Genomic DNA, 12263 nt, shown 5'->3' with positions numbered 1-12263 from the left:
GTGAGAGCTTTGGAGTCAGGGAGACCTGAGTTTGAATCCTGCCAATTTATGAGCTGTGTGACTTGGGGCTAAGTAGCCTGTTTCCTCAGCTCTAAAATGAGATGCTAATACCTCCGTTGGGGTAAAGCGAGGATAAGCAGCGTAATGCAAATCAAAGGCCTGGCCCATGGGGAGCGCTCCCTAAGCTATAAGCTACCCATTTACTAATTCACCCAGACAAGCGCCTTCACATGCATCTGTCCTCCCAAGCCTGGTGCAGGTACATGGGGCAGTGTGGCAGAAGGAAGGGGGCTGGCAGAGGGTAGAAACTTGGGGGACACCTTTGTCTCAGGGCTGCTATGAGGAAGAGGAAGCAGAGAAGAAAACTGAAGGGTGGCAGGGTAGGAGGGACTACAGATAGGCGGGCTGCACGCGGGGGAGCTGCAGGAACGGGGGGGGCAGGAAGGTGGCCGCCCGCAGTGCCCTGTGCTCAGAGACACGGAGCAGGGTGTAGTCGGAGGACATTCTCCCGTTTGATCACCCAGCGGTTGCTCAGCACCTGGGCGGCCATGTAAGGCTCCGCTCCGTCTCCCGCGGGGGGAGCGTGGTTGACCACCACCAACCTCTCCCCCTCGGGACTGGATCAGCCATCCGGTGGTGCCCACGGAACACGTTGACTAATAGCTATTCGCCGGGCCTTCATCTCAGCATTTAAACTACTTACTAATTGGATCTTCATGGCAGTTCCAAGGTATGGATATTATTATCTTTGCTTTACAGCTAAGAAAAAAGAGGTGAAGCCATGACGGGCACCCAGACCTGATCCCTGGGTCTGGTATGCCATCCCGATCGGAGGCCCTTTATCTTTTATTTATTTATTTTTAAAGATTTTAGTTATTTACTTGAGAGAGAGAGAGAGAGGTCTGTGTGCCCCTGTTCAGCCCCCGAGACAAGCTCTGCTCTGGTCCCAGTCCAGCCTTCTTATCCAGCGTTTGGCTTTCTTTTTCTCACAGTGGGTGCGGGGTTAAAGCATATTGCTAAAACTGTTGTCTCTTCATGGATCTTTTCGCATAACATTTAATCGCTGGTAATGACTGTGACCCCAGCAGTCCTCATCTAGTGAACTTCAAGTTGGCGTTTCAATTAGCTTTACTGATTGCTGGGTTTGGGCATTTCATATATTTGTGAGGTAGCTTAGCCCGAGAGCAGTCAGCTAAGGGACTTATTACCACAGTGCTTCTTGGGGGGAATAAATAACCTCATTACAGCTTCTTTTGCTCTGGTCGAGAGAAAGTTAGAAAAGTTGACTCTCTCAGGGCAGTTGTTTGGGGGGGCGGGGCTCGGGGGGCAGGGCTCGGTGCCCACGACTAAGTTGAACAAGCAGGAGGATTTCCTCCTGCCCTTCCCCTTCCTTCCTCTCCCCTCCTCCCCTTCCCTCTCCCCTCCTCCCCTTCCCTCTCCCCTCCTCTCCCCTCCCTTGACTTGCCTCTTCTTTTCTTCCTTCTGTTCATCATTTCTTTCTTTCCTTTGCTAAAGCCTTTGATGGAAATAATATAGTGACCTATATAGAATTCTTTTTTTACTCCTTTAGTTATTGAGTTAATAATTTTATGTAATTATATGTGATATATATGTAATAATGTAATTATATGTAATAATTTTAATGTTTAATTCTAATTCTTTTAAAGCTGTTGTGGTTTCTGTCTCCCGATTGAACCTTAATTTAGACAAGTACCTGGTGTGGATCAGGCGCTGTTGTAGGCTCCTTGGAGAGAGCCATAAACAAAACAGGGAAAATATCCCCCTCATGGAGCTTGTGTCTCCAGGCCTCAGAGGCTCATGGTTATAGCTGGAGTCTCATTAACAGTTAAACTTGGAGCTTACACACACACACACACACACACACACACACACAGGCACGTGCCCATGCCCACTGCAAACTGCAAAGTCCAAGTCCCCTCCTTTCCCAGGTATCCCTGGGAGACCCCCACATGTCTCACAGGTGCTTACAGGTGCTGGTTTTCCTGTGGTGTCTGCCACATTCTTCCTCTCCTGCTGGGGGTGTCCTGTCAGGGCTCCATGAGGCACTGGGGACAGTGTGACAGCCCTGAGAGCAGGGCCTCTTGTTGCCCTGCCCAGCTTAGCTGCCCTGGGGTGGGGCCATCTGGAGCCCTCAGCATGTTCAAGCATCTCCCAGGGTTGGACCTGCCCCTGGATGTGAGGTTTAGACCCCATCTTGTCCTCCCATCCCTCTCTCAACCCTTCTGTCCTCTGGGTGTCTATGCCTCAACTCCATCCCTCTTCCCCACCTCCTGCTCCGTTCAGCCAAATAAACCAAACCCCACCTGTGGTAAACTCAGGAGGCGCCCAGGCCCCACCCAGGCTCACCTGGGACAAACTGTCACTTTAGAAAGCAGCACTGAAATGGGCGCTTATTTTTAATTTTGCTGCAGCTGACTCCAGGATCTGCTCCCCATCAGGGTTACCACAATGCCCTGTTCTCTTCCTAAATGAACACCTGTGTGGTCCCTGGAAGGAGCCTTGGGTTCGGTGGAGTCACAGACCCTGATTTCAATCCCTCTAGCACTTTAGGACCCTTTCCTGTTAGTTAATATTTTTTTCCCCTTAATTTATCTGTAAATTCAGGAGTGTTAAATGAGATACTGTGAGTAAAACATTTTCCTGGTACATAATAATACCAGGGAAATAATAGTTTTTGTTTTTGTTTTTTTTTACACCAACCCTCACTCCACTGCTTAAAAACGTACAGTCGCCTCTGCTGTAATAAATCTGAACTCCTCTCCCTGCCACCACCATGATGGGCCCCATGGCCCTGTTCCACTTGCCTTGACCTTTCCCACCTTCCTGTCCTGGTTGCTTTCCTCTTCTTCAGCCTGTTGAGTTGGAAAAATCCTCAGCTAGGATTTGGACCAAAGAGACTTAAGATTTAAGTCAGCTTCACTGTTTATTCACTAGCTGTGTGAACTCGTGTGCTTCCTGGGGCTTTCTGTTGGCTTCCGGTTCCAGTAAGCATCTTCCCGGAAGCAGTGACGTCCAGCCAGTTTGCATTTGGATTCAGCCTCATGACGCCCACCTCAAAGACATCAGCCAGGCAGTGCCCCTCCTCCGATCTGGGTCCCAGTCCCCTGGCGTTTTCCGCTGAGCTCAGGGACACCAGCCTCTGCTCAGCCGTGTCCCCCTTCTCAAAGGCCTGAATTTCAGCTTCATGGGGTCCCTTCTCCAGGTTCCCAAGTTTTGATAATTAAACGTTTCAGCCTCTTCCCTTGGCTCACCCAGCCCTAGGTGGCTTCTTTAGAATTCTCTTTTTACTCCTTTAGTTATTGGGTTAATAATTTTATGTAATGCGTATGTAATAATGTAATTGTATGTAATAATTTTAATGTTTAATTCTAATTCTTTCTGTTTAAAGCTGTTGTGGTTTCTGTCTCCTGAGTGAACCATAATTTAGACAAGTGCCTGGCATGGATCAGGCACTGTTGTAGGCTCCTTGGAGAGAGCCATAAACAAAATAGGGAAAACATCCCCATCATGGAGCTTACATTCTGTTCAGGCAAAACAAAAAATAAACGCATGAATACGGAGAGTATGGTGTACCAGAGGTGGCAAGTGCAGTCCGGAAACATATACCCAGCAAGGGATGGAGAGGTGCTGGGTGGAGGTGTTTTGCAACTTAAGCTGTCATGTTCACCCGACACCACTCATCATATATATGAAAATACTTTGCTGCCCAAATATTGGGAATTATTTTGTTTCATTCATAGCTGAGCCTTTTTGTGAATCTTGGAGATTGTGTAAAACCAGGGAGAGAGTAGAATGAATAGGACTCTAAATGGATATCATACCTGGGAAAAAAAGTCGACTGTTTTAATTGGATGCCTAATGGGTGTGTGTGTGTGTGTGTGTGTGTGTGTGTGTGTGTGTGTGTGTGGTGGGGCAGGGGGTAGTCCTCTGGATTTATGGCATAAATCATTGAATCCAGCAGTCTTCCTTAGAACAGATTCTCAGGCTCATTTCAAACCCTGTGTACTACAGACCAGAAGGGGACTCCATTTTTCAAATAAAAGCTTTTACAATTTTCCTCACCATTTCACAATTCCCAAGGGAATCCAATCATATTTGTCTGTACATATTCTTCATTTACTGTCCTGGACACTGAATAGGCCTCTTTTTTTTTTTTTTTTTTTTAAGATTTTATTTATTTGAGAGGGAGAGAGGGAGACGGAGGGGCAGAGGGAGAGGGGCAAGCAGACTCCACGCTGTGCCTTGAGCCCAACACGGGGTTTGATCTCAGGACCCTGAGATCATGACCTGAGCCGAAACCAAGAGTCGGACACTCAACTTACTAAGCCACCCAGGTGCCCCAGAGTAGGCCTCTTGAATTGGAGAATCCCACCATTGGGGTTGTTCATGTGGATGATTTGAGTGGGGTAGCAGCTTTTTGCTTCCAGGTTCCTGAGTCCTGAGGGAAGATATGAGCAGTCTTTGGGACAGAAGGGCATGGTCCTGGGTTGTAATGAACTCCAGAGGCTGGAGAGAGGGAACAGGACGTGCGTGTCAACGAACAGCCTGATTTCTTGCTGACAGATGTTGTCATGGCTTTTTGACAATTCTTTTCCTCAGGCCTGGAAAAAAATCTGGAGCTAACTGGTACTTCTTTGTTTCTTGCAGAACAGTTGTTTTTGTTGGTTGGAACGCTGGATGGTAAAACCCCCAAATGAAAGAGTAGGTGTGGGTTACTCAAAGAGATGTACCTGCCTGGTCCGTGTGGGACTGGTTTCCATTCTGGGTGTTTACACAGCAGGGGATTCCTCATGTCCTGACCTCAGAAGAAGTCATGGGATTTTCCTCTTTGACTCTCTGAAAATGTCCATGGGCTTCACGGAATGCTTTGCTTATTAATGGGGAGGAGAAGTGGAGCCACTTTCTTTCCTGGTTGCCATCCCTTTGGCATCATTCAAAGGGAGAGAAAGTTATTTTATTGCTGTTGTCAAGGGTCCCGTTAGGGTCTAGGTTATGCCCACTGTTGGGATTCAGAGATGCCCAGGAAGTAGGTGGGTCATAGACCAGAAGATGATTCTGAGTTTTGGTTTGTGCCGGGCACTGTGCTGAGGGCTTTGTATACATTTATCTCATTTAATCCACAGACCCACTCTGTGAGATCAATATAGTATCACTGTCCTTATTTTACACAGGAGGATATTAAGATACTGAGATATTAAGTAACTCAAGTGAGGTTTAGAGGGGGGGCTCTGCTTGACATGGTTTGCAAGCATTATTTGCATGAGGCGGGTTGGGGGTAAGAGGGTTTCTGACGCACAACCACTTCATGTCCCTTTCCACGACTCAGTGTTGAAGGTCTGAGAGAAAGGTCATCTTTGCTCTATGTTCAGAAGACAAACCAGGTCAAATCCAATCTAAACTTACTTGTGCTGTGGCCCTGCTAGGCTAGCTACTATCATAAGTAGTACATAACTTTTGATCATATGTCATTTTCTCAATATCTCAAGAAATAGAAATTAATATCCTCATTTTACAGATGGCATAACTGGCTTAAGGTTGGATTAGCCTGCACTGTCTACTTAGTTCCAGTCTTCCCAAAACCAGGTTCATGGTTTCTAAAGGTTAATCTCTTCTCTGAGATTTGTTAAACAGGCTGCTGTTCTGGTTATCTATGACTGTGGGAAAACCACTCCAAAACGAAGCGGCATGACATTGTTGGTCATGAGTTAAAATAGCACGCAGTGAGGATGGCTCTCAGAGGGGTGGGGCTTTGGCTGAGGCGGCTCTAACTGCTAGAGACATCTAGGTTGGCTCAACTAGATGCTTCTGGGTTCTTTGGTTCTTCATCACTTTGCTTCTACGGGATGTGAATGTCCAAGATAGTGCCTTCGCTCATGTCTGACATCTGGGCTGGATGGCTGGGACAGCTGGAACAGTTCAGGTATTTTCTCTTTTTAGATGGCCTGTACAAGTGGTTACCTTGGGTTTCCTCACAATGTGGTGATTTCAGGGCTTCTCAGTCTTAGCACTATTGACATTTTGGGATGGACAGTTCTTTTTTGTGAGTGGTTGAGAACCAGATTCCACCTTTCCTAATCTCCAGCTTTTATACAGTTCACTGAGCTATACTTGAGTTTGAATGACTCATTGTTGAAAACATGGACTCTGTCCCAAAGGCCACTCAGTCTTGTATTTCTCTTCAGGACTCCTTTAGGAAAGCAAATGCCTGCTATGCCAGACATTATAACATTTAGCAATGCTGTAGAAGAGAATGTGAAAGGAGACTTATTTAAATGATACCATATACCACACCCTATTTTGGGTATGTATATATATTCATACATACATATTTTTTTTTAAAAAGTAAATCCTGTTACAGTAATAATATCCTCATTTTACAGTTAGCAGCACTGAAACCCATATAGGTCAAGTGCCTTGCTCATCTTGGACAGGGTAGCAAAGATCTTACAGGTATTGGGGCCCTAAACATGTCAGCATCATGAAATATGTAGGGGCTAAGTGTGAACTAGCTCCAGAGCTGTTTTAACCTTTCCCACTCATACCACAATATCTATTTTATTCTGCCTGTTTGAAAGTCATGCATCTGTATGACTTTAGCTTCTCTCTTCATCTACCTAATAACATCTGGGAGCTTGGGAAAGGCTTTCTCTGATATTTATCATGCCCATCAGAGTCACTAGGCAATCTGTGGGTTTCTTTGCAGAGAACAAAACCAGGCTGACAACTCAGGGGAGCCTGATGTAATATTTTGGGGGCACTTGTTTCTGTGCACATTTTGTGTCTTGGTGTTGATCGTCATTGGTTGCAAATGGACAATGGCTGTGTGTGAGGTTTGTGCTGATGTTCAGGATGTGCAGTCCCTGAGCCACTGAGTGATGGGTGGTCATTGTTTCTGGCCTATGACAAGGCTTAAATATAGACATCGCGATAGGTTGTCACTACAAGTTCAGTTCAAGGATGTTTTTATATGGAAAGGGGAGGGGTCCAGGAGAAGGAGTTTGAGTCAGAAAGAATGAAAGTTCGATGTTTTGCCACATCAACTGCTAAATCACACTTACGCTTTCTCCAGATCCCCGCAGACTTTAATTCCCAGTTTTATTTGAAGACAACAGCATCAACGTATGGATTGCTGTGACTGACTTTTGAATGTCTCTGTGAGAATACCAGGATATTCTAGTACTTCTGCCCCCATAGACTGTGAATCAGTAATTCCCTGACACCCAGGAGGTGTTCAAGAAATGTTGGATAAGTGAACGAAAGAGCTATGGTTTGGCCTGAGAACTGAAATGGTGCATTACGGGTGTTGACAGTGGAGAATACAGTATATTATCAATTGTAATCCTCATTATTCTAGGGACTTATATGGTCCAGTCTGAGAGAGAGATCATCTCAGTAACAAAAAAGTAGTAAGAGCAAAGGTTATGAGAGGTAAATCATATTCATTTTTTATTGACTTCCTCAGAGAACACCAGAGGGGGAGGTCCATTTTATTTACTGAAACATCATGTACTCTCCCTTCCCTTTTCTCTCCATCTTGCTCAGACCTAGTGGCTGCTCCAGGATCTCTCCAGGTACTATCCCCAAGAATTACTTCCTTGTAATTCTTAAGCAGTTTTATGTCTCTCCCCACATCCCCCAGTTTTTTTAAATGCAACTCTCCTTGGTCTCTTCCTTCTAGAGGACTCTTGGTTCTCTAGAGAAGAGGAGGATTAGGAAAACTAAATAGACAATTACAGGATTTTTCTTTTTTTTTTTTTTTTAAAGATTTTATTTATTTATTTGACAGAGAGAGAGGGAACACAAGCAAGGGGAGCAGCAGAGGGAGAAGCAGGCCTCCCGCGGAGCAGGGAGTCCGATGCGGGGCTCGATCCCGGGACCCTGGGATCATGACCTGAGCTGAAGGCAGACGCTTAACGACTGAGCCACCCAGGCGCCACTGACAATTACAGGATTTTTCTTTGTGAACAAAGGAGAAGTAAAGGCTATGAAGACTCACATGATAATTTTATTCTATAATTGCTTCCTGCATTAGTATTTTTATTGAGCAAATATTAGGTAGCAACTGTATGTACAATTTTTTCATACATTCATAAACATAAATAGATTTTGCCTATTTTCAATTTTAATATCTAGTGGCAGATTACCTTCCCCTCAAAACTGTAGCAATTCATGCAATCAACTTTCAAAAGTGCTTGTTTCTCTGCATTTTCATCAGCTCTGGTTATTATCTCCTCTTCAATTGTCAGTCTGATGAGTTCCTTTGATGTGCATTTCCCTGAATACTAGTAAAAATGTTCTAAGAATATTTTCATACTTATTATCCATTTGGATTTTCTCCTAGTGATTTGGACTGTTTTTATAATTTTCTCATTTTTCTGATTTTTTGTCTTTTTGAATAGTCAATTTTGTAGATATTCTTTATGTATTAGGGGTATTAACCCTTCACTTATTAAATTTGTTGAATTAATTAGGATAATAGTAGCTTCTATAACAAATGAACCTCCAAATCTCAGTCGCTTAATTATGATGGAAGATTATTTCTTGTTCTTCTAGCAGTCCAGTGTGAGTGTTCCTGGTTTGCAGGTGGGCAGCTTTCTTCCAATTGGTGTTTCAGGGACTTGGATTCTTACCATCTTATGGCTCTCCCATCCATTATGGCTTTGGAGTCCTCTGCATATAGCTAAAGAAAGGGAAAAGCAGGGTGGAGAATCCCTACCAACTTCTTAAAAGCTCTGGTCTCAAAGTGCCATACACCATTCATTGCTGATGCAACATTGATGCAAGGGGGCTGGCTATGGTTTTGGCTGGGCTGCTATCTCTGAGTGTGAATTTTTGGTAGGTGGCTAGCCATCTCTCTGCCACACATGTTGCAGGTGTTTATTTTCCATTCTAGTACTTGTCTTTTGACTTGGCTTATGATATTTTGTCATAAAGTAATAAAGGTTACAGAATGATCTCTCTCCATTTATCTATCATCTATCCATCTAATCTTTCTATATTGCTACCTCAAGGTGATACACATTTCCCCCTACATTTCTTAATACATCTGTAATTTGTATTTCAATATGGTATGAGTCAGGTTTTTTTTAGATCACGGTTTTTCCAGGGAATTAAGTTGCCATTTTTTTGGCCATATATTGTTTCTTTATATATTAACCTCATTCTAGTCTCTGTTCACTGTCACACATTTGTTTGTCTAGTGTTATGGAAATATTAGACTAGGCTGACCACCATGGATTTATAGTAAGTTTAAGAATAGCTTCATCAAGTCTCTCATTACTATCATCTTAACTATTAGGTTATTGGCCTTTCTCTTTAAATAAGTTACTCTCATCTTTCTTAGTTCCAGCTTCTGTCTTTCAGAAACAAAAATAATATTTTCAGATTGCTATGGTGGGTTAAAGAAGACCACAGATTCTTCGACATTCCTCCTATTGAGAAATGGGGACTATGTTTCATCCCCTTGAATCTGAGGAGATTCTGTGATTGCTCCCGCCAAGAAAACATGGCAGAAAAGGTGCCATGCCAGTTTCTGGGCCCAGACCTTAAGAGAATGGCAGCATCTACTTCCTTTCTCTTGGAACATTTGCTTTTGGAGCTGCTGTGTAGGAAATCTGACTATCCCAAGGTCCCTGTGATGTAGAAGTCTAAGCCACATGGCGGGATCCCGGATGATGGAGAGAGAGAGAAAGGGAGACAGAGAGAGGCCAAGGAGCATCAAAGTACCAGAGATGTGATGAAAAGCCATTGTGAAGTGAATCCCTTAGCGTCAGTCACCCCAGCTGGTGGCATGGAATCTGAGATGAACCTCCCAGCTGATCCCCACTCCCCACCCCAATTTCTGGCACACAAAACTGTAAAAACATAAAATGGTTATTTTAAGCCACTAAGTTTTGTGGTAGTTTGTTATTCAGGATTAGGTAATCAGACAAGTTGGAGATCCTGTATCACATGTGGAGTGCCATGTTCATGAGATAAGGTAGCTATTACTGACATTAGCATTGTAATTCTCCTGGAGGAGATCACAGGTACTTTATTTTAACCCTTTCTCTTTTCCAGTGGTCAGCTTCAATGCTGTCACCAGTGTGTGTTCAATACCAGCATGCCGAACTGTCCATCAACTCAGCCTCTAGAATATATGGGAAATTTAGGCACAGCACATGGTGTGTCTGGGAGTCTGGCCTTCCTTGGACTGTCTCCAACTGCTCCCCTGTCCTGACCTCCCTCTACTTGCTAAAGTGGTCCTTTCTTCCATTCCAGGTAGACTCTCCTTTTTGATGATCCCAGAACATAGCATGTGGATGCCATGGGCTTTTTCAATGTTGTCTTTCTGTCTCCTTTCCACGTTCCTTCTTCCCACCCTGCCACTCCCTGTAAAAGCTGAAAAGGCCTCCCCCTATTATCTCCCCATTGTTAATGCCAGTCACCTCTCCATGCACAGCCCTGCTGCCCTGTCCCTATGAGCCTTTCCTAAGTGTTCTGGCTCATGTGCTTCCCTTCCTTCTCTGAATTTCTTCAGTGCTTTTATTTCTACTTCTTACATGTATTAAATGCAGGCTGATGGGGCACCTGCATGGCTCAGTTCGTTAAGTGTCTGACTCTTGATTTTGGTTCAGGTCATGATCTTGGGGTCCTGAGATCAAGCCCCATGTCAGCTTCATGCTGAGTGTGGAGCCTGCTTAAGGTTCTCTCTTTCAATTTCCCTCTGCCCTCCCTCTGCTCTCTCTCTCTCTCTCTCAAAAAAATGCAGGCTGATTGGTTGCTTGACCAAGTCATGTCATGTCTCTTATTCATCTATTCAAGAAATATTTATTAAGCCTCTACCACATGCCAGGCACTGTTCTAGTTGCTGGGGATATAGCAGTGCAGAAAACAGAAAAAAAAAAAATCCAGTCTTAATGCAGCATAAATTCTTATGTGGAATAACAGATGTTGGACAAATAAATATGTTATGTAACATGTTAGGTGATGACAAGTGTAGTAGAGAATTAAATGGGGATTAATAAATTAAGCAGATAGATAGAAAGGAGTTGCACCTTTTTTATTTTGGTAGGTGTTATTACTTTTATGAACTGTTAATTATAAAATAAGCCGTAAAACTAAATTTTACCAAAAAAGCCTTGTAATCCAGCCTCATGACTAGAAATTAATCACCCCAGCTTTCTTGAGATTCTCCTATCACATAGTAGGTGATAAGCATTCTTTTCTTTTCCACTTCTTTTTTTTGAAACCTTAAATATTGCCGTGGGCTAAATGCTTGTATTCCTCCCAAATTCATAAAGTATTGCAATTTTAAGTAAGGTGATCAGGGAAGAACTCACTGGGAAGGAGACTTTAGGCAAAAACCTCAATGAGGTGAGGGAGGGGCTGATGTGACTATCTGGGGCAAGAACATTCTAGGAAGAAGAAAGAGCAAGTGCAAAGGCCCTGAGGCAGGGCTAAGTTATGAATGTGAAGGAATAGCAAGAAGGCCCTCCTCTCTGTCAAGTCCTGGAGGGCTAGAATCATCTGTTATATTTCCTGTGTCTCTCCCTTAGCACTTAACTCAGGACTGGGTACTTAGTAGATATGGATAGAAACACAGAATATTAGAGCTCAGAAGTAGTTTCTAATGTTTCTAACTCCCCCATTTTGCAAATGAGGAGCCTAAAGTCTCAAGAGTGAAAGTGGCTTGCCCAATTCTCCATACCTCTACTGTTTCTGCCCTTGTGGTTGCCACAGCCACCATGATTACTATTACTATTACCATTACTCTTAGTATTACTCAAATCCCAGGGCCCTACATAATTTCTCACATACACTGCCACATTCAAAGAAACATACTTCAGTAAAGAAAAGTATTTACAAAGCACTTATAAGTGTTACCTATATCCCTTGAAGAACATGAATGAAAATCTGTCTCAAAATGCAGAGCCATGTCCTCCCTTCCTCTCATTCACAGAGGGAAAGTGAAAGAGAGAATCTTAAGAGCCTCTCATCCTCTCATTCCCCACAGCTGACCCCTAACACCTTCCTCCTCAAATCCTTTTCTTTGTCTGCCTCTGATCAGGTAGCTTTGGACTTTCTTTCTCTTGTGTCTTCCTTGGTTTCTTTGATTCCTTTCTCCCCATCCTCCCTATTCTGTATTAAAACAAACAAATGCCCAGAAGGCAAAGATAGAACAGGGCAGGGGATGAGAAGGATCTAAATGGGCAATAGAAAAGTGTCTTTAGTTGCCAGGAGAAGAAAGGGCTGGGAACGCT

The 12263-nt window shown here is 43.8% G+C and overlaps 1 long non-coding RNA gene across 1 annotated transcript in view; it reads left to right on the top strand.

Moving 5' to 3' along the window:
• Window positions 1-487: 487 nt before the first annotated feature.
• Window positions 488-12263, top strand: part of LOC118542443 (uncharacterized) — a 117608-nt gene continuing 105832 nt past the window's right edge. The window contains exon 1 of the long non-coding RNA XR_013447476.1: window positions 488-730. This is a non-coding gene — a long non-coding RNA (uncharacterized LOC118542443). The remainder of the gene's footprint in view (window positions 731-12263) is intronic.

This window comes from Halichoerus grypus, chromosome 5 (assembly GCF_964656455.1).
Source record: "Halichoerus grypus chromosome 5, mHalGry1.hap1.1, whole genome shotgun sequence".
Taxonomy (NCBI): Eukaryota; Metazoa; Chordata; class Mammalia; order Carnivora; family Phocidae; genus Halichoerus; species Halichoerus grypus.
The sequence above is the reverse complement of the archived record's forward strand: the minus strand, read 5'-3'. Positions and strand labels throughout refer to the sequence as shown.